The 22868-nt window shown below is 39.2% G+C and overlaps 2 pseudogenes; both read right to left on the bottom strand.

The window, feature by feature from the left end:
- Nucleotides 1-755: 755 nt before the first annotated feature.
- On the bottom strand, nt 756-8935 carry LOC143658379 (uncharacterized; annotated as a pseudogene).
- A 6681-nt stretch (nt 8936-15616) lies between these two features.
- LOC143660071 (actin-related protein 2/3 complex subunit 1A pseudogene) lies at nt 15617-18220 on the bottom strand (annotated as a pseudogene).
- Nucleotides 18221-22868: the final 4648 nt, after the last annotated feature.

Here is a 22868-nt window from a genome sequence, read left to right on the forward strand (position 1 = left end):
CAGTTATCCTAATCTGTCTTTTCTTTCTCCTAGCTCTCTGTCCCTCAACTTCCTTCAAGGATGCATGAAGGAACTGTCACAGGTGGCAATCAACCAAATGTTCCTGCATCATTATCACCGCCTACCTTCCTCACCAGATTCCTATAGCCAACCTGCCCCCTCTTCTGACTATGACGGTTCTGGCCCATAACCCCACACTACCCCAATACAGCAGGAAGTAGCCAGAAAGATCTCAGTGCCCTATTATCACAAAAAGGCTGGAATGTTAGGTCGGGAGAAAGAGGAGGGTCACCATGACTCAAGCTGTGCAGAGTGTGCCACTCTTTCTGGATGCAGGCAGAAGCAGTTCCTGGAACAAGGAGATGAACCATTGCAATAAGACCCACATCAAGACCCAGGCATGGACTCACCAGCCACTACCTTGGGTTCTGTGAGCTCTGCCTGGGAGCACAGGAATAAACCTCCTCACTCTAAGGTTTCTTTGTCTGCCTTTTCTCTCTGACGCCTCCAAAACCTTTCAGTTAGAATGCCTGCCTTTCATGCGGGAAACTTAGGTTTAATTTCCAGACCATGCACTGCCCCTCCCCCCAAAAATGCTGAATGTAAATATAAACATTTCCTGAACCTTACCTAAATCAGAGTTGACTATATATAAGAAAATAATGCTTTTCCAGGATTTTAAATATATCATAAAAAGCTTAGTGTAAACAATTTCTCTTCTTACTCAAAGCTGGACAAATAAGTATAGGTCTTTATATGTGAAAATATTTTAAATGATAATTTTCCATAATTCACATACATTACAAAGAGTACAAAGGTAAACATTTGGGATGCTTTCACTCTTAACAGACATGCATGGGGTTTCTTATTTCACATAATTCCAGGGACAAGGCAGTTTCAAATTGTTTCAAAAGCTCAACAACGTCAAGGACAGAGGTAATTCCAATCTCTGCCAATCTCAAGCTATTTCCCCACTGACTGTAAATTTGCTACAATTCCATGTATCCCACAGACATATATCCTATATATAAGGCACATTCCCTCCCATTTTATTGGGAAAGGAAATTTAACTGGCACCCACTTGCAGACCTCTGCTCAGATTTTTTTGTGGCCAGGAGTATCATACATCTTCCCAGCCACAAAGCAAGTAAGCTAGGAGGGCAAGCATCTGGCCTTTACAGCTTTAAGCAGATAGCAAGCTCTCCCTGCAAAGGGAGAAAGCTAATAACCGATGGACAGAAAACAGGTGTGCTACAACACAGCCACCTGATTTCTTTCATCTCCTTAATTTTTGCAGTTATATATTATTTCTATTTGTGATGCTTGAAGTTTTCTTGCAATCTTACCAAAGCTTAGGATGCACTCTTTTCATTTCAAAAATTTTAGCTAATAATGTTTTTTCCATTTCATGAATCTAGTTTTCCCCTTTTTGTGAGCTGTTTTGCACTCATAATATGAGCTTTTTTAATTCTAGAGTTGATTGATTTTTTAATTTCTCATTCCTTTGATCAACAAATATTTACTGAGAACCTACTGAGAGCAGGCAGTACACCAGGTATAACCAAGTCAGAGGGTATTCTGGCCCTTAATTGTCCCAATTTTCTACACATACTAAAATTAGTTAGTTTTCCTCAGAGTATGTATTTGTTCATATCCCACAAATTCCGATATATAAGGTTTTTGGTCACTTATTCCTAATAGTATTTTCCTTCATTTCCTTAATAATATGATAATTTTTATACAGCTGTCTTTAAAATTTCCTAGTGGAGAAATGGATTTCAATCAGGACTTTTCCCTAATTCTCTAGAATAGAGATCAGAGATATGGCACATGTCTTTTGTTGTTTGGATGGGTTTAATAAATCACCTAAATCATCCTCCTAAGTTTCTAATGGCTGATCTCACAACAATGGATTCTTAGATATTTTATTTAGTTTTTTTACATTATGAATTTCCTGATGATGCAGAAGTACTAGCTATGAATGAAAGCTTTGCTGCTTTTGATTTTTCCCCAGATGGGAATTATCTAATATTCAATAAAGAAAAAAGGTGATGGACTTTTTTCCCCATACATAAGGACTTCATCTCTTAAATGATCTCTAATACTACATAATTATGAAAATAGTAAAGAAAAGTAATAATAAAAGCACCTCTCAATTAGCACACTATTAGCATAAGCCATGCACTGTTGTAAATGATATAAATGTGTTAATTTTATTAATTCTCACAATGCTACAAAGAAATATGGTGATAGTACTGCTAATTTATAAATCAGAAAATTTAGGCATAGTTATGAAATTCACAAAACAAGTGAAAAATAATGAGCACAAATCAAGACTAAACATTATTTAGATTCTTTCCCACTTTGATTCAGTTCTGGTTAGTTCTAGAGAACAAATTTGCTAATATTTAAGAAGATTTGATTGGGATAGAAGGATTTGTTACATTTTAATATTAATGCAGCCTTCCTCACATATGAATTATCAGATAACTTGTTACTAAAGAAAACTGATGTCCTATATATATGAAATTTACATTATAAATCTTCTGGTTTCCCAAATGGTTAATGACAAGTGAAGATTTCCTAGAAAAGTACTATTTATTAGATCTTTGTGGTGAAGTCCCTAACATTGAAGGAGGTTTGAATGGTTAATATTTTAACCATACTTTGCCTTGCTAAGTTTATCCTTGTTATGAATTCCCTAATTCTGAGCCATAGAAATGGCCTCCCAACTTTCCTTATATGCATGGAGTTTTAAAGTTTTTCCTGATTGAATTCTGATGTCTCATAAATTTTGAGACACAAGTCCCTCCTTATTCCTAACATTTGTGTTTCTCATGAGTAACAAGTGTCAAATTCTACCCCTTAAATAAAGGCCTTCCAGGCCTTACATCCACAATATGAACTCTGATATTCAGAATTTCTGCAAGCATGAACTCTGAAATTTATTAAGAGAGCCTGAAATACTTTCCCACATTCCTTATAATCATAGGGGTTTTTTGTTTGCTTTGTTTTTCACTGGTATGAATTTTCTGATGTCAATTAAGTTCTGAGCTTTTCCAAATTTCTTCATTCAGTCTTATGTCCTGTATGAATTCTTTGATGTTGACTAAGTTGTGAGCCATGAATAAAGGCCTTCCCACATTCCTTACATTCATAGGGTTTCTCATCAGAATGAATTTTCTGGTGTCAATTAAGTTCTGAGCCACGACCAAAGGCCTTCCTACATTCCTTACACTCATGGATAGGGTTTTTCACCACTATGACTTCTCTCATGATGAGTAAGTTCTGACCTTCGAATAAAAGCCTTCCCACATTCCTTACATTTATGGGGTCTCTCACCAGTATGAACTTTTTGATGTCAAATAAGTTCTGTGCTACAAGTGAAACCTTTTCCACATTCCCCACATTCATAGGGTTTCTCAACTCTGTGAGCTCTCTGATGTTGAGTGAGTTCTGAGCCATGATGAAAGGACTTCCCACATTCCTTACATTTTATAGAGTTTCTCTTTGGTATGAACAGTCTGATGTCAAATAGGATGTGAATCAGAAAGAAAAGCTTTCCCACACTCCTTACATTTATAGGGTTTCTCACCAGTATGAATTCTTTGATGTAGAATCAGTTGTGAGGCACAACTATATGCCTTCCCACATTCCTGACATTCATGGCGTCTCTCATCAGTATGAATTATCTAATGAAGACTAAGCTGTGTGTCATAACAAAATGTTTTCTCACATTCCTTACATTTATGGGGTGTCTCACCAGTATGAATTTTCTGATGTAGATTAAGTTGTGAGGTAGATGGAAAGGCCTTCCCACACTCCTTACATTTATAGGGTTTTTCACCCATATGAATCCTTTGATGTAGGCTAAGTTGTGAGTTAGAATTAAAGACTTTCCCACATTCCTTACATCTGTGGGGTTTCTCACCAGCATTAATTTTCTGAGGTTGCATAATTTCAGAGTCATGAATAAAGGCATATTTCTTATTTTCATTACTTTTTTGACCATCATGAATTCTCTGGTGTTACCTCAAGGCTGATCTACTATTAAAGGTTTTCCCACATTCAGAGTCTTTTTCCTTATTGTGAATTCTTTCATGTTGAACAGGGTATGACTGGTACCTGAAAGCTTTATTATATTTCTTGGATTAACCATATTTGTCTCCTGTATGAATTCTCTGGTGTGCTTATGCAGTGTGTGCTGAAGGGAAGTGGATGTTTCTTCAGAAGTTTTTACTGCTTGTCGGATGTGTCCTTCCTGAATTTCCTTTTCTCTTTCCTCCCAGAACGTGATTTCTTTGTTACCTTTGAGCCTGGTGTACTCAAAGTTACAGCTTATATGTCTTTTTCTTATCTTCTGTTTCAATGATTTAATTTTAGAATTACTCTTCTTTGGAGATGAATTTTTGGTTTCTGTTCTGCACTGCTATTCAGCAAGATAACAAGAAAGAAAAACAGGGATTTTTATTTTATGATGCAGGAGAAAGGAAAGTTCTAAGGTAGAAGTGATAAACTAAAAATAGTAAACAATTTAACCAGCTCTCAACATTGCACTACAATTTAATAAAATAATAAGAATGAGAATAGAGAAAATGAGTGGCACTGACAAAGGAAGGTGAAGGGGCACCAGAGGTGAATCAGAATCAACGAGTAATTATAGAACAGATTTCAGAGTTTGGTATGGGTTACAGTTCCACAATTTAGGCTTTTCCTTCTAGCTGCTCCAAGACACTGGAGACTGAAAGAAATATCAATATAATGACTCAGCAGTCATACTCATTTGTTAAATTCTATCTTCTCTGCTATAACTCCTCCTTCTCCTTTGGTCCTTCTTCCAATCTTTAGGGGTATTTGGGCTATGCCCATTCTAACTTTTTCAGTTGGAAAGGGGTGTTGGTAATATGGGATGGGGGATGGAACTATCTGATGTTCTTGGAGATGCTGGCTCCTCTAGATTTCAGGACTTAACTGGCCTAGAAACCCATGTGGAGGTTGTAGGTTTTTGGAAAATAATCTTAGTGCATGAAACTTCTGCAGAATCTCAGACAAAGCCCTAGGTGTTCTTAACTATTGACAGGAATGGTCTTGTTTGGGGTTTGGCAAATCCTGGTAAGTAGAAAAATCTAGCTGAAGCTCACATAAGCGTAGCTTCCAGAATAGCCTCTCAAACTCTATTTGAACTCTCTTAGCCACTGATACCTTATTTTGTTACATTTCTTTTCCCCCTTTTGGTCAAGAAGTTGCTGTCACCCCTTCTCAACATGCACAAAGTCAGAACTGACATTGCCTAAAGATCTCTATAGACTGGGAGAGGGATCAAAGGAGAAGGAGGAATTATGACAGAAAATAGGATTTAACAAATGAGTATGACTGCTGAATTACTATACTGATGTTTCTTCTAGCCTCCAGTGTTTTGGAGCAGCTGAAAGGAAAAATCCGAAATAGTGAAATGGTGACCCATAACAAACTCTGAAATCTGTTCTATAACTATTTGTCGAAGTGTTCTTTGAATATTATTGCTTTTTCTTTCTTTTATTTGTATATATGTTATATTTCACAATAAAAAAGTTTAAAAAAAAAAAAGAAGTTGCTGTCAATCCCATGTTGCCAGGGCCAGGCTCATTCCCGAAGACAGACTTTAAATCAATTATTATAAATATGTTCAAAGAACCTCTAAAAGCATTCAGTTGCAGATTAGAGGTGGCAGAAGAAAAAATCAGTGAACTTGGAGATAAGACAATTAAAATCATCCAGTTCTTCATCAAGCAGAAAGAAGAACAAATAAAAGTGAAGAGAGCCTGAGGAACCCATGGAGCAACAAAAGTACCAATATATGCACTGTGGACATACCAGAAGGAGAGGAGAGACAGGGGAAGAAAACATATTCAAAGAAATAACAGCTAAAAATTTTCAAATTTAAATGAACAAAATGAACATATACATCCAAGAAACTCAATGAACTCCAAACAGGATAAACCCAAATAGACACATGCTGTGGCATATTATAATCCAACTGTTGAATAAATGTCAAAGATAAAGAGAATTCTGAAAGTTGTAAGAAAGGCACAACATGTCACATATGAATGGAGCCTCAATAAGATTAAGTACTGATTTATCATCAGAAACCACAGAGGCAAGAAGATAGATGGATGACATTTAAAATGCTGAAAACAAAAAATTCCCCATAAAGTACTCTATGTCCAGAAAAAATGTCTCAAAAATGAGGGAGAGATATAAACATTCCCAGATAAACAAAAGCTGAGGGAGTTCATCACCACTAGACTGACCCTGCAAGAGATATAAAAGAGAATTATGCAGGTTGAAAAGAAAGTACAACAGACAATAGATTGAAGCTGTATGAAGAAATAAAAGATCTCTGATAAGAATTTAAAAATGTGAAAATATAAATACCAATAGTATTTTATTTTTGGTTGTAACTCTTACTTCCTACAGGATCTAAAAGGCAAACGCATACACTATAATGATAAATCTGTTGTTTTTGGACTCAATGCATAAACATATAAATTGTAACAAGAACTACATGAAGGCAGGGGGATAGAGAGGTACAGATCATATCTGCTATCTGAGCGAAGTTAAGTTGGTAGCAAAGCAAATGAGATTGCCACATATTTTGGATGTTAAATTTGAGTCCCATGGTAACTATAAAGAAAATATCAGAGAATATATTTTTCAAGGACGTAAGCTCATTGAAACAGAAAGTAAAGTTCAAGCTGTCTGGGCAGAAGGTAGGGTAGGATGGGAAGTTAATACAAAATGGGTGTAGGGTTTCTAGTTAGGAAGATGGGAAAGCTTTAGTGGTGAGGTTGATGGTACTGCAACATTTGAATGCAGTTAATCCCACTGAATGGTATGCTTTGGAGCAGTTGAGATATACTATTTATAGAATAAATAGTAAGTATATTCTATAAATATGTTTCCACAATATGAAAATGAAAAGAAAGAAAAAGCAACTAAAGAGGGATTGACAATTAAATGCAATACATGATTCTGGGCAGGATCTAACTGGGGAAGAGAAAAGGTTCAAAGGACAATACTGGGTCATATGAAAAAAAAATTGGAATATGGACTGTAAGCTTTATAAGAATGTTAAATATCTTAAACTGAACAATTGTACTTCATATGGTTACATAAGTGAATATCCTTGGTCTTAAATGTATACGGCATTATTAAGTGTTCAAGGACCATGATGTCAACAACCTATGCTCAACTGTTCAGAAAATGGAATGACAGATAGATGGACAAATGACAAAGAGATAAATGGATTGTTAGATGGATAGCTATAATGATGTGGCAAATGTGGCAAAATGTTAAAATTGGTGCTTCTAGGTACCTTGAGGCATAGGGATATATTGGAGTTCTCTGTAAGGGTTTTTTGTAACTTTCCTCTAAGTTTTAAAGTATCTCAAAATTAAAAGTTGGATAAAACAAGGAGTCAATAACCGGTACATGCTAAAAAACAAGGGGTTATTGCACTAGCTTGAAACTGCTATGTACCCCAGAAAAGCCATATTCTTTTAATCCAATCTTGTGAGGGCTGAACTATTGTTAGATGGGATCTTTTTTTGGGGGGTGGTGGTGCATGGTCTTGGAAATGAACCCAGGTCTCCCACATGAAAGGCAGGCATTCTACCACTGAACCACGAGTGCACCCAGATGGGACCTTTTGATTAGGTTGTTTCCATGGAGATGTGAGCCCATCTATTCAAGGTGAGTCTTAAGCCACTTAGTGGAGACCTTTAAGAGAAAGATAGTTTGAGGAAAGCACAGATGTCTGGAGACAGAAAACACCCCAGGAGATGCTAAGCTAAGAGATGAAATCCAGAGTGTGCCTCAGAGAAGCTGAGAAAGGATCCACAGATGCTTAGAGAGAGAAACACCCTGGGGATACTACGAGAAGACCCACAGGACACAAAGAGAAAGCCACTAGTATCATAAGCTGAAAGCAATGAACTGGGAGCAAGGATCAGCAGACGCCATCCACGTGCCTTCCCAGCAGACAGAGGTATTTCAGATACTGATGGACTTTCTTCAGAGGCCAAGTATCATCTTGCTGATGCCTTCATTCAGATATTTTTGTGGCCTTAGAACTGTAAATCTGTAACCTAATAAATCCCCTTTGGAAAAGCCAATTGATTTCTGGTTTATTGCACTCTGGCAACTTTAGCAAACTCTTTTAGCAGTCTGGCAACTTTAGCAAACTGAATCAATGGTGAACTTTGAAAACATTATGCTAAATTGGAGAAGTCAGTCACAGAAGACAATGTATTGTGTGATTTCATTAATAAAAAATAGAACAGGAAGTCTATAATAATAGTATAGAGTTCTTGTTCTATTTTTTATTAATGAAATCACACAATACATTGTCTTTTGTGAATTAGTGGTTGCATAGACTGGGTGTGGTGGTGCTGAGGAGATACTGAGAGACTGGTACTGGGTACAGGGTTTCACACTGGGGTGATGGGGTGTGCTAAAATTAGAATATGGTGCTGGTTGCACAAATCTGTGAAGACATTACAAAGCACTGATCTGTATACTTTCAATGGTGAATTTTATGATACACAAAATACATATCAATAAAGCTGTCAAGAAAAGATACGACAAAACTGAACCCAAAAGTACAGGTAAAATAATTGTCACAGGGGAAGGAGTAGGGTACTTCTCCTCTGACATGAGAGGGAAATATGAGAAAAGGGAAGTAGGAGAGTGGTAAGAGGAAAAAAAATTGAGATTCATCTTGGGGCTCATGCTAAAGCCATTTTAACTTTCTTTTCAGGTCTCATGCCTTTTCAGGGGGGTTTTCTATAACATCTGAGACATACTGAATTCTTACAGGCCAGCTCAATTACCACCTGCAATGGCCTCCCCTACGTGATTCACCATCACTCACCTGGGTACCATGCATTTGTCTCATTCCTCCTAACCATCCAGGACTCTTTACTCTGTCCCAAAAAGGAGATCACACCTGGCTTAGAATCAGAAAGTCCTTCTCAAGAAAAAAGAAGATACACTGTGAATGCTCCCAAATTAAAAGCAATCCATGATTAGCAAGAAAGAAAAGCAAGTAGACTAATAGGAAAGATAAAGATTCCTAATTCTAACTCCATATGTGATAAATCATTCTTTGGAAAGAAGAATTCATTTCTGGAACTTGAAAAGCACTTATGATATAGTCACAGAAAAGAACACAAATTCCAGAAGGCTTAATTCTGAATTTTGAGGGGCAGATAAACTTACCCAATGAGACCAGGTTGTTGTAATTCTCCAACAATACATCTCTGTACAAATGTTTCTGAGCAGCTTCTAAGCATTTCCACTCCTTTTGAGAGAAGTAAATGGCCACATATTTGAAATTTATGCCCCAAAATAAAGTAAGTCTACTATTTGTGAAATTAATGAACAATACCATCTTTGAGATGCAATGAAAAAAAAACAAAAGGAGTATGCAATATTATGTGTGGGGAACATCATCCTTGGAAATAAGACTGTGCTGAACCCTTTAAAACAGATGGTTCATAAGTACAGAAACAAGGGTGACCAGAGCCAAGTGCTCCCAAGGTTCTTGAACATTCTTGCTCATGTAGATGTAATCTTTTGGCACAATGAAATACTTTCATTATCTACCCAGGACTGGAAATAGTGTTTATTAATAAAAGTCCAGTAATTGGTGTTTTCCAAGTAAATGAATCTGTACTTTTAAGTACACTATATACCATATGCCCAGCACAAAAGAATTAGCAACACTTATAAGTGCCTTCTTCCCATACTCCCATTAAATAATTTGTAAAAAACATGTAAATCTCTATTTCTAAAAATGGATTGAATATAATTTACATAATTTAATAATTCTTTAAAACTTCAGGCTCATAAATATGCTACAATAGTAAACTTAATCACTTTTCCATGTCATCAAAAATTCTTTTTTGTTTAAATTTTTGCACGGGCAGGTATTGGAAATTAAAATTGGGTCTCTGGCATGGCAGCACCATAAATTTTTAAATAAAGATTAGTTTTATTGATTGTATGACACACCTTTTAAGTTATCTATGTTCTTATTTTGGGGAACTGAGCTTGGACAACTTCCTAAGATTCTTTTGCAGTTATCAGAGCCATTACTTCTCAACAATTTATTACTTCTTAATAAAAACAATAGTCAAATTACACCTGTTATCACAAATTATCCTTAATTATACTCTCTTTGTTCCTAAGCTAACAGAATTAGAGCGATCAATCCAGACTCACGTCAATGTGACCCAAGATAAGCACACATGACAGAAGTTCAAAATGAGCACAATGGTTTGTGTCTACCTTGCAAGATTCCTTGGGAATATCCCATAACTACCTATACTCTATCATATCTCCTATCATATCCCCCATCCTAAACACCTCAGAGAACTAGCAATATCAGCAGATACTGAGACTAAAACAAATCACATCAATTCCCTTCTTGTTTAGTTGGAAAATCCAAGTTTGCAACATGTGGTCGCACAACCACTCATCTCCATTTCATCAGACCACAGATCTAACAAGGGAGTTCTAATATTCCGTAACATTTGCTATTGTTTTTCACTCTATCATTCCTGGTGGATAGGTACACACTTAAGCAATGTAAGTGGTTTGCTAAATGACCACCTAAACACTCATTGGAGAACAGAAGGACACTTGATGAAGAGATAGAAGTCTTTACTACTCACTAACAATAACGGCAAGAACTGTTTCTAGAGGGGTTCAAAGAGGAAGGAAGTATCAAGAAAAAGAAATCCATTGTACAAATCTTCCAAAATAAAAAGAATGCACTCATTGAATAAGAGAAGTTACATTAACTCATATGTATAATTGTTTTTAGAATTGTAAGAACAGATAATTTATTTCCTGGGTTCATCCTAGAGAAATGCAAAGCATAAAGCAAGAGTATGAAGAAAAAGCAGCTCCGAGTCACCAAACTGATCTTAGAGTCACCAAATGAAAGGGAAAGAATTTTTTTCCACTGTTCCTTTCTGCTTTCAGTACCCCAACATACACAAACATACACTTCCCACCCCACCCTCTCTCTCAGAGATTAGAGGGAAAATGAACAAATCTTAGCCTCCTTTGAACCCAGGGAACTCAACTGTAGCACAGTGGATTCAGAAAAAATTTCCCCACTGTCATGAGGTGATCTGAGCTCTGAGGGGCCTGTTCTGACATGCCCTGAAGAGACCTTTGTTCTGTAATTTGGAGGCCATGGGAGAACCCCAGGACATAATGGAGCCAAATGGAAACCTCTTTCTGCAAAGACCCTATCAAAAATCACCAATACTGAGCTAGACAACCTTAACAAACTCAGCAGATCTCAAGTGCCTGGATGCATTCCCCAAATCCTTTGGGATAGCATTATTCCTTCCAACTCCTACTCCCAGCCTTAAGGCCAAGAAAGCAGTGTGCATACACACTGCATTGCAACTACATTTAGTGTGCATTGAGCACTTAACATTATTGGTGCCTTACATGTATTAATCATCAGGAGAGGTCCATGAATCCTATTTCAAAGGAAACTTTATCTTGGACAAGTGAAGTCATTTGCTCAAACTCGTAGTCAGTACTAATGTTGCTGGATTTTGAATCTACACTTCTCCAACTCTGCAGCTGGTCACATTCCACCTCTGACTCTTGTAGAAGCAGCCCAGTATTTCTTGATTCTCTAAAAGAACCCTGAGCTGAGCCCTGCACTTAGGGGAGCAGAAGAAGCTCAGTCTGCTCTGTTGGTCACTGTAGAGAAAAGCACTTTATAAGGGACAAAGGTAGAAGGAAGAGAAAGAAGAAAAGCAGCTCTGCAAACAAAGTTATTTTATCAAAGAAATTTCTATCAAAATCCTCTGTAACTCTTGACTCTGTGTGGGTACTGGAGACACAGATGACTGACCCAGCATCTGCCCTTAAAGATCTGAGTCAAGGAGGCAAAACAGAAAAGTACAGACAATCAAAAGATATTAACCTCTGTAAGGGGAAAAAGTTAGTTGCTTCTTTTATTAGCATGATTCCAATTCAGAAAAAATCTCACTCCTACACATATGTGCAGATAAAACAATTTGAAAATACTAACGGTGTATATTTCTGGATAGTGGGACCATGGGTGACAAACTTTCTTAATAACTTTCCAAAGTTTTTGAAATCTTTGCAAGAATCTCATATTGCTTTAATCATTAGAAAGAGATTATTTCTATCTTGGGGAAAAGAAATCTAGAGCTGAAAAGGGTAGGCAGGCATTCCAGGCTGTTAAAAATCTGTTACCAAATAGGCTACTGGGAAAGGACAATAAAGAAATTAGAATATGAGATTGAAGTGAGTAACCATAACTGTTTTTCACCTTCCCTTCCAAATCACTGAGACACTTCATTATCAAGATTATTCTGACAATAAACAAAATTCAAGGCAGTGGTAAGCCTAGATCATTTGAAACAATGTGTATAAAACAAAAAGCCCTGGGACTGCTTTAGGAAAACTGCTCCACATTTCCTCCCTTCGTCCCCTGTTCCCAAATCGCTAATATAAAAAATCTCTTGGATAAAATCTTTCAAAATGTCTTACAAATCCCTATACATTATTAGTATTTAAATACAATTTAATAATTTCTTGGGTATTTTCATTCATTATTAATGTTGTCCAGTGTTTTCCTTCTTTCCCAGCATTAGCACTGCTAACAAATGCTCACATGTCCTGAAAACCATGAAGCCCTTTCCTGGAAGAAAGCGGCAAATGCAACCCTACCTCTGCCGTGACTTTAGATGTACAATGTCTCTCCCTGCCTCCTCCTCCAGGTTCTTAAAGAAAGCAAAAGGTGGGAAAGAGTTAAGGAACTATGAGACACCAGTCCTTTCCTGGAACCCAGAGGAGGCCAAGTCAGAACAGACCCCTGCTCCACTCCGGGCAATGAGAGGCAGGCCAGAGAAGCCTACAACTCTACCACTACCTCTCAGTTTAATAGACAAGAACAGGTGACCCTTAAGGGACCCAAATGGGAATGTGGGAGCAGGGGTGGTATGTGAATGGGACTTCCAGACTGAGGCCTCCTTCTTCCATAAGAGCCTGACTTGAGTCTTCCAGGCTTAGGATCTTACACTCACATCAGACCTGAAATTCCAAGACATGGCCTACCTACAGAGACTCAGAAGTCAGGGTGGCGCAGTCCTGTTCTCCAAGCTGGAGGCATCTCTATGGACCTGGATTCCCTAAGACAGGGTCAAAGATAAATGTAGTGGAAGCAGCAAATGTTCCCTAGCCCCAAGCTCCAGAAACACCCCCTCCACAAACACACCAGAGTTAGACCCAGTGGGGGAGTGGGTGGAGTGTAACATCATTCACTGAGCATGAGAGCTAGTGGTGGGTGCTGTATACTTCTGGCTCAGTAGGCAAGTACAGAGGATACTTTGGTCAGGATCTGAGGTCGACACCCAGGACCCATCCACGGTTGGACACTGCCCAGTGTCAAACAAGAAAGTATGAAGAGAGGGCCCTATCCCTTTCCCAACCTGCCCCAAAAGCAGAATAGGCAATTCAGCCACATGAGGTTATCACACACAGGGACACATGGAATTCAGCTCAAAAAGGGCACCCATCACAGCCCCACAGGTACTAGACACCAAGCACCAAACACTGGACCCGGAGTGTATAATTTATGCCTGGGGAGTGTAGTACCTGCTTGCAGGGCAGGCAGGAGGCCAGAACATTGCAATACGCTTGATCTCTTTAACACCTACAGACCATTCCTATGCCGGCTTGGAAACACACCCTCCCTCTCCAGAGTGCCTCCCCAGAGCAAGGGCAAGGGGCCCTGACCCCCACCCTCTGCAAGGGTACCTCCATGACATCCTTTTTTTCCAAAAGTGCAGGGGTGCAGCATGGACCTCTCCAATAGCTGCCCAGAATAGAAGCTAGAGAAAGACCCCAGTCTGGCCCAGGACTCTTCACTGGTCACTTTTCCGGGCCCCCAGAACTCTGTAACAGAGTTCCCCTCAAACCAGCCTGCTGCACCCCTTCGGGCGCCATGAGCCTTTGCATCCCATCTCCCACCAACTCACCACCAACCAACTGCGGCCCCAAGCAGCATGACTGTGAAGGCTTCTGGGAAATGTAGTCCAGAAGAGCAGAAAAAATCTGCTCAAGACTGGGTGGGCACAACCATCTTAACCACCCAGATTCACGGCCATACCAAGGCTTCAGTGAAATATCACTCAATCCCCTCAATTACGTCTGAGCTTCCTCCGAGGCCCTGGGCAAATAAGCAGCCACCTAAGGGGTAGGAAAAGGTGTGGGCCATAGAAGCTTCTGGGAAATGTAGTCCAGAACTGGGGACTGCTCATAGCAGTATGTGAAGAGGGCATTCCTAGTCCTGGAAGTCAACCTAGTCATTAGTAGTTCTAGTCCACAAGAAAGGAGATACACAGAGGCCTCTAAGAACTGCTTTTAAGTGCCAAGGAGCAGATTGTCCTGAATTTCCTCAACAAGGAGCCCTGTTCTGAGCACCAGGTACAGACCTGAGGGGCTCCTTTCTGCACATGCCTCTTATGGGTTTGGGTGGCCCTAGAAATTCCCCTAGGATAGGAACATCCTGTCTCCTGTAAGAAATGTTTTCCTCATGGTCCTGGGCACTGCACTGTGTGTCCTACAGATAGCAATTCCTTGTCCAGGCAGATTACTGCTCTCCCATGGCCTTCTATAGGAGAGTTCTGTGTGGAACTTTCTACACACAGGGTAAACTCTGGGATGGCAAGCCCCTCAGGCTATGTCATGGTTAGGGACAGGTGTCAACTTGGCCAAGTTGTGGTACCTGTTCATCTGATTGGGCAAGCGCTGGCCTGTCTGTTGCAATGAGGACATTTCATAGGATTAGGTCATGATCACGTCAGCTACATCCACAGCTGATTCCATTTGTAATCAGCCAAAGGGGAGTGTCTTCTGCAACTAGTGATGCTAAATGCAATCATGAGAAGCCTTTTAAGGAGGACTCAGAGGAGACAGGTTCCATTCCTGCTTTGGCTGGTGAGCCTCTCCTGTGGAGTTCATCCAGGCCATCCATCGGAGTCATCGGCCTCGCAGCCTGCCCTGTGGATTTTGGACTCTGCATTCCTACGATCACATGAGACACTTTCATAAATTTTATATTTGCAAGTGTTCCCTGTTGATTCTGTTTCTCTAGAGAACCCTAACTAATACAGGCTATCAGCAGAAAGATCAGACCAGACATATATGCCCTCAATTTGTGTACAAGGGTTACTCTGCTCACTCCAGAACCAGGACCAAGGATCCACACTGGGAACACAGCCCGGTTCTGTGATGAGCAGGTAAGATAAGGTACAGTCAGGGCACCACAAGATCCTGCTGGTTGTAAGTAGCCTTTTTCTTGATTTTGGGCTCGCCCTGGCACTACAGTCCTTTAACTGTTTTCTGGAACTTAAAAATATATATGTTTCTACCATTTTTGCTTTTGTTCAAAGCTTCTGTGAGGGGACAGATCCCTGAAGCATCTCACCCTACCCCATGAAATTTTGCAAACCATTTAATATTTACTCCAAAGTTCTCCAGTGAACTTTATCAACTTAAAAAAATAGAAAATGAAAAAGTGTTTTTCTGAACAGATTGTTCTGATTTAGACAACTATCTTTTTAACATTTATTATTTTTACTTAAATTTCTAGCAGACAATTTACATACCCCCACCTCTTCCTTTAAGATAGTGTATCAATTTTCCATAATAAACTGATTAAAGAGAAGCTTTAGTCAAGAATGGAATGAAAACAGCAAAAAAAAAAAAAAGGCTATTGCTTCTTTTAAAAAACCAACATGTTCACCAATTATATTCAAACACATAAATGATATTTGAACACTATGTTCTCAGTGTTTCTTGGTGGCTGGCTTCCTCCCCATCATGCAAGCGGCAGAGCTATGGTCAGTTGCAATTTGTCATGCTAGATCCTGGAGGTTCACTCAGCTTCACATTATTCGAATGCCCTGGATAGAAGACTTTAAAGCCTTGAAATCCAAAATTGTCATGGCTCCATCGATGCCAGTAGTACAAAATTTGTGACAGTCTTCCTTGTCCGCCTCATATATAGACACTTGAGTGATGCTATTCTGGTGTAGTCTCCAATATTGTATTGCTGTCCTCAGTTGTGGTCCTCTTATTCACATTGCGGAATCATTCCATGGCTGACATGTTATGCTGGATGCTCTGTTTTGGCATCCAGTCTAGTTTGGAGAAGAAGGTCAAGCAGCCACGGTCATCATAGTTAAAGAGCATTGGCAGCAGCAGTCATGGCCAGCAGCTACAACGCTATTCTCAGAGACAAATGATACACTTAGGAGTGGCAGGAACTCCATTTTCAGAGTTGAAACCTGAACACTTTTTGAGGCATCAGCAACAGACACAGTGCTGTCATGGCTGACCCAGGCAAGGTGGCTCCACTGGCAGAGAAGCTGATTCCATGGACTGAGCCACCAATGCCACTGCCACCAAACTCTGACATCAGCTGGCCAAGAGGCATCTTGCTGCCCCATGGCGTACTGACTGTCTTTTCATCCACTTTTTTTATGGAGGCAGGGAACATCCTGCATTTGAAGTCACAAGATCCTGCTGCCAGCAAAACATTATTGGAATGCCAATCCAAGCTGAGGACTGTGGAACAAATAGGCTTTTTAATGTGCTTGCTTAATCACCAGTCATTTTCAGACTTGAAGTAACAAACAGAAATGAGTCGCATTCCACTTCTCACAGCAAATTTGTTTTCTAGTGGGGACCACATCACAAAAGTGGCTGCACAATTAATTCTCAGGATCACCAGGGTTGGCTTCCAGATACCAACTTTCTGACTCCAGACATAGGCATTGTGATCTGCCCCAGAAGTGATGATACAGTCACTCTTGGGAGCCCAGTCAATACATGTTATATGTCCATTGTGCTCTTTGAGTTCATGAGCTTTCACCCACTGGCTCCATTTTTCTAACTGATGTGGACTTCCTGGTTATTGGGACTAAGGGCTATTTGGGTATGATCCCTGTTCCGTGCATGATAGGTGATTGGCTCTAGTAAAAACTGATGCAGAGAAATTATTCTCAGTGTTCTTAAAGGGTAGAAAGTTGGGGTCAGGGTAGTCAGAATGGCTGCAGAGTGGAGGATTTGTGGACTCTGGTCAGTCAACATGAACAGGAGACAACTATTTTTTCATTGTTGTGCAGATTTTATCTAGATTCAGTAAGTATATAATATAGTTTAATATCTGAAAGGCAATCCCCCATTATTATTTTTCAAGATTATTTGTTCAAATATAATAAATTTATTCTTATCAGTGTCTAGTTCCACAGAAAAGCAACATTGGAATTTATATTATTAAAATCAAACCACCAGCATTACCCAGACACCAAAGCCAGATAGTCATCAGAAGAAAATTTCAGAGCAATTTCTCTTAAGAATATAGATACAAAAATCTTCAATAACATACTAGGGAACTAAAGCTAATAGTATATTAAAAGGATTATACACCATGCCTAAGTAAGATTTATCCCAGGAATTCAAGGGTGGTTCAACATTAGAAAGTTAATCAATATAATATACCATGTGTGCCAGTTTGAAATTTGTGTACCCAGAAAAGCCATATTCTTTAATCCTCATTCAGTTTTGCTAGCTGGGATCTTTTTTATTGTTTCCATGGAGATGTGACCTATCCAATTGTGAGTAGTAACTTTTGATTAGAATGGTTTCCATGGAGATGTTTTCCCACTCATTCAAGGTGGGGTTGCTTACTGGAGCCCATTAAGGGGAAACCATTTTGGAAAGTGCCATCAGATCCCACATAGCCAGAGACCTTTGTAGATTCAGAAGGAAAAGGAAAACACTCCTGGGGGAAGCCTTATGAAATGAGGAGAGAAGCTAGCAGGCATCACCATGTGCCTTCGCCGCTTAGAGAGGTGTCCAGAAGCCAAAGACCCCAGCAGACACCAGCCAGAGGCCTTCCCAGTGGCAGATGAGTTCCAGACAGCATCAGCTTTTTTTGAGTGAAGGTAACCTCTTGTTGGTGCCTTAATTTGGACATTTTCATGGCCTTAGAACTGTAAATTTGCAACTTAATAAATTCCCTTTTAAAAAGCCATTCCATTTCCGGTACATTGCATTCCAGCAGCTTACAAACTAAAATACCATGTTAACAGAATGAAGGGAAAAAGTTACATTATCTCAATCAAGCAGAAACACATTTCAAAATACCAACACCCTTTCATAATAATAATAATAATAATAATAATACCCTCAGAAAAATAGGAATGGAAGGGAATTTCCTCAACATGATACAGAGCATTTATGAAAAGCCCATAGTTGACATCATTTCAATAGCGGAAGACTGAACGCTTTGTCCGTAAGATGAGGAATAAGACAAGGATTCCCACTTCCAGTACTGCTTTTGGACATGGTACTAGAAGTTCTAGCTGGAATACTTAGGCAAGAAAAAGAAATAAAAGCATCCAAATCGGAAGAAAGAAGTAATACTATCTATATTTGATGATCACATGATCCTGTAATAAAAATCCCAAAGAACCCATAAAAAAAGCTGCTAGAGCTAAAAAACAAATTCAGCAAAGTTGCAGGGTACAAGATCAATATGCAAAATCAGCTGTGTTTCCATACATCAGCAATGAAAAATCCAAAATGGAAAGTAAAAGAAAATCCCATTTACAATAGCATCTAAAGAAATAAAGTATATAGGAATAAATTTAACCAAGGAGGTGAAGGCTAGAAAACTACAAAACACTGCTGAGAGAAATTAAAGAAGACCCAAATAAATGAAAAGACATCTCATATTCATGGATTAGAAGAATTAATGTTATTAAGATTTTAATACTACCCAAAACAATCTACAGATTCAATACAATCCTGATAAAAATTCCAGAAGACTTTTTTGTGGAAATAGAAAAACCAATCCTCAAATTCATACAGGAAGGTAAAGGGCTCCAAATAACCAAAATAATCTTGAAAAATAAAAAAGATGGAATCTTATACTTACTGATTTCAAACTTACTACAAAGCTACAGTGAAAAAAACAGTGCTACTGGCAAAAGGACAGACATATAAACCAACGGAATAAAGTTGAGAATTCAGAATTAAAACCACACAACTATGGCTAATTAATTTTTGACAAAGTTGCCAACTACATTTAATGGGAAAAGATTGGTAACTTTAACAAACGGTGCTGAGAAAACTGGATGATCGCTACCACAAACCATATGCAAACATTAATTCAAAATGGATGAGTGATATAAATAGTAGAGCTAAAACCATAAAAATCTTAGAAGATAGGGGAAAATCTTTATGACTTTGTATGGGGCAATGATGTTTTAGACATAACACCCAAAGCACAAGCCACAAAAGACAAAAAAATACACATAAATTGGATTTCATCAAATAAAAAACTTTTGTGCATCAAAGGACTTTATCAAAAAAGTGATAAGAACCTACAGATTGGGGGGAAATTAGTTGCAAAGGATATATTTAACGTGTTTAAATATCCAAAATATAAAAAGAACACACTTAGAACTCAATAGTCAAGGGACAAAAACCCAATTTTAAAATGGCAGAAGACTTGAATAGATATTGCTCCAGAGAAGATATGCAAATGGCCAATAAGCCACTGAAAAGATGACCAACCTCATTCGTCTTTAGAGTAAAGCAAATCAAAACAAGATACCTCTTCATACACACTAGGATGTCTATTATTAAAAAAAAGAAAAAGAACAAATGTGGTCAGGATACAGAGAAATAGGAATTTTCATGCTTTGCTGGTGGAAATGTAAAATGGTACATATTTGTGGAAAATAATTTGGTGGTTCCTCAAAAAATCAAACACAGAATTACCAGATGATCAAGCAATTCTACTTCTAGGTTGTGCAGATTTGAAGGGATTTATGTACCCTAGAAAAGCCATGTCTTAATCCTAATAAATCAATTGAAAATCAACTGTTTCTTTTCTTTTTTAAAAAACTTTTTTATTGTATAGTATAATATATATACAAAGCAAAGAAATAAAAAAGCAATAGTTTTCAAAGAACTCCTCAAAAAGTGGTTACAAGGGCGGGCCGCGGTGGCTCAGCGGGCAAAGTGCTTGCCTGCTATGCCGGAGGACCTCGGTTCGATTCCCGGCCCCAGCCCATGTAACAAAAAACGGAAAAACAAAATACAATAAAACAAGAAAATGTTTAAAGATGTTTCCCTTTCTTCCTTCTATCCTTCCTTCCTTCTCTCTGTCTTTCCTTTAAAAAAAAAAAAAAAAAAAAAAAAAAAAAGTGGTTACAAGATAGATCCCAAAGTTTGTCATGGGCTACCATACAATCCTCTCATATTCTTCCTTCTAACTGCTCCAGAATATAGGAGGCTAGAGGGTTTAAATACTTTTTTTATCATCACAATCGACTTTTTTTCCTTCTTTTTTGTGAACAATAGCATATATACAAAAAAGCTACAAATTTCAAAGCACAGCACCACAATTAGTTGTAGAACATATTTTGGTCTTTGACAGGGGTTACAATTTCACAATTCTAGGTTTTTACTTCTAGCTGCTCTAAAATACTTGAGACTAAAAGAGATATCAATTTAATGATTCAGCATTCATATTCATTTGTTAAGTTCTATCTTCTGTGTATAATTCCATCATCACCTTTGATCTTTCCATCCCTCTATTTGGGGTTGTTTGGGCTACGGCAATTCTAAATTTTTCTTATTGGAATGGTCTGTCACTAATATGGGGTAGGGAGATGGAACTATCTGATGTTCTGGAGAAGCTGGGCTAAGTTTCAGACTTATCTGGACCAGGGACCCAGGATTTGGAAGTTGTATGTTTCTGGAAAGTTACTCTAGTGACTGGAACCCTTGTGGAATCTAATATTTTGCCCTAGGTGTTCTTTAGGATTGGCTGGAATGGTCCTGATTGGGGGTTGGTAGGTTATGGCAGGTAGCAAGGTCTACCTGAAGCTTTCATAAGAGCAATCTCCAGAGTAGCCTCTTGACTCTATTTGAACTCTTTCTGCTGCTGATACTCTATTAATTATGCTTCTTTCCCCCTCTTTGGCCAGGATGGAATGCAACCATTTATTCTAATCCCTATTTAATACTGTATGTTGAAAGCTTGACTAGGTTATTTCCATGGAGATACAACTAACCCACTTGTGAGTATTAACATTTCATTAGAAGGAGATGTGACTCCACCTATTACAGGTGGGTTTTGATTCGTTTACTGGAATCCTTTAAAAGTGGAAGCATTTTGGAGAAAGCTTGAGAATGACAAGATAGCCAAGAGAACTACCAGAGCCATGACAGATCTACAAGATAGAGTCCACCAGCCAGAGAACTTTCGAGATGAAGAAGGAAAACGCCCCCGAGAGAGCTTCATGAAACAAGAAGCCAGGAGAGAAAGCTGCCAGATGTCGCCATGTTCACCATGGGCCTTTCCAGTTGAGAAAAAAGCCCTGAACATCATCGGCCTTCTTGAACCAAGGTATCTTTCCCTGATGTCTAACATTGGGCATTTTTATAGGCTTGCTTTAATTGGGATATTTTCATGGCTTTAGAACTGTAAACTAGCAATTTATTAAATTCCCCTTTTAAAAAGCTGTTCCACTTCTGGTATATCACATTCTGGCAGCTAGCAAATTAGAACATAAGTAAATATTCTAAGTACTTGAAAAAACAGAGGCTTGAACAGATCATGGAACTCCAAGGCTCACAGCAGCATTATTCACAATAGCCAAAAGGTGGAAACAACCTAGGTGTCTATCAATGGATAAATAAAATGTGGTATAAACATACAATGGAATACTACTCAACCATAAAAAATGAATGAAGTTCTGATACATACTGTGAAGGGTTGAGAAAATTTTCTATTGCTAAAAACTTAGCTAAAATCAGGGTCACAAAACCCAGCAAGCATCCTGTTATTGCAAAAGAGCTAACCGCTCCTGTACCTGCTTGCTTGCTTACTTGCTTCAAAAACCCCAGGATGTGGTTTATACCTTTAAAAGCCTGCCCAAAATCAGGCTGGGGAAAAAGACAAATAGGAGAAGGGGCCAAGATGGCAGCTTAGTAAGGTGTGCACATCTTAGTTCCTCCTCCAGAACAACTACTAAATAACCAGAAACAGTGCAGAACAGCTCCCAGGGCCATGGTAGGGACAAGACACACAGTGTGCCCCAGTCTGGATTGGCTGGTCCGGCTGCGAGAATCCACTGCGGTGAGCTCCCCAAGCAGCACGTGCTTCCCCAGGCCGTGGTGGCTGGCAGCCGGCGCCCCTCCCTCCCTCCTTCCTGGATGGGCTGGGAGTCTCGGAGAGGCAAGTTTCCCAAGCTGTGGCGGCCGGTGGCCGATACTCCTCCCTCGCGGGTGGCTTCCCGGACCAGCTACGAGTCTCAGATCACGAGTTTTCCAAGCTGGGACTGGTGACTGGCGCCCCCCCCCCACAGGTGTCTACCCATAGGGAAACGTAAGAGTCTCCAAACAGTAGCGGTGGGTGAGCCCAACCAAACACCAATAGTGGCGTTAATGAACAAATTCTGACTACTAGAAGTAGGCCTCCAGCTCAGGCAAAACTGATCAAGGTGGAAGTCGTCTATTGGGCTAACTGAAAAAGAGGAAAGGGGGCAAAACAGAGCCTTCTATGGCTGTTTCTATGGAGGCTCGGTTGCCTCTGGGCTCAGCACCAGGATTACACAAGGTGCAACTGCCCCAAACACAGAGACAGGCTGCTTTAAGGGCTCTCTACCACTTGAATCTTCCCCACGGGAGGGGTGAAACACAACTAAGGTGGAGTCCCTCTCTCAGGGAATTCAGATCCCAGG

This window comes from Tamandua tetradactyla, chromosome 16 (assembly GCF_023851605.1).
Source record: "Tamandua tetradactyla isolate mTamTet1 chromosome 16, mTamTet1.pri, whole genome shotgun sequence".
NCBI lineage: Eukaryota > Metazoa > Chordata > Mammalia > Pilosa > Myrmecophagidae > Tamandua > Tamandua tetradactyla.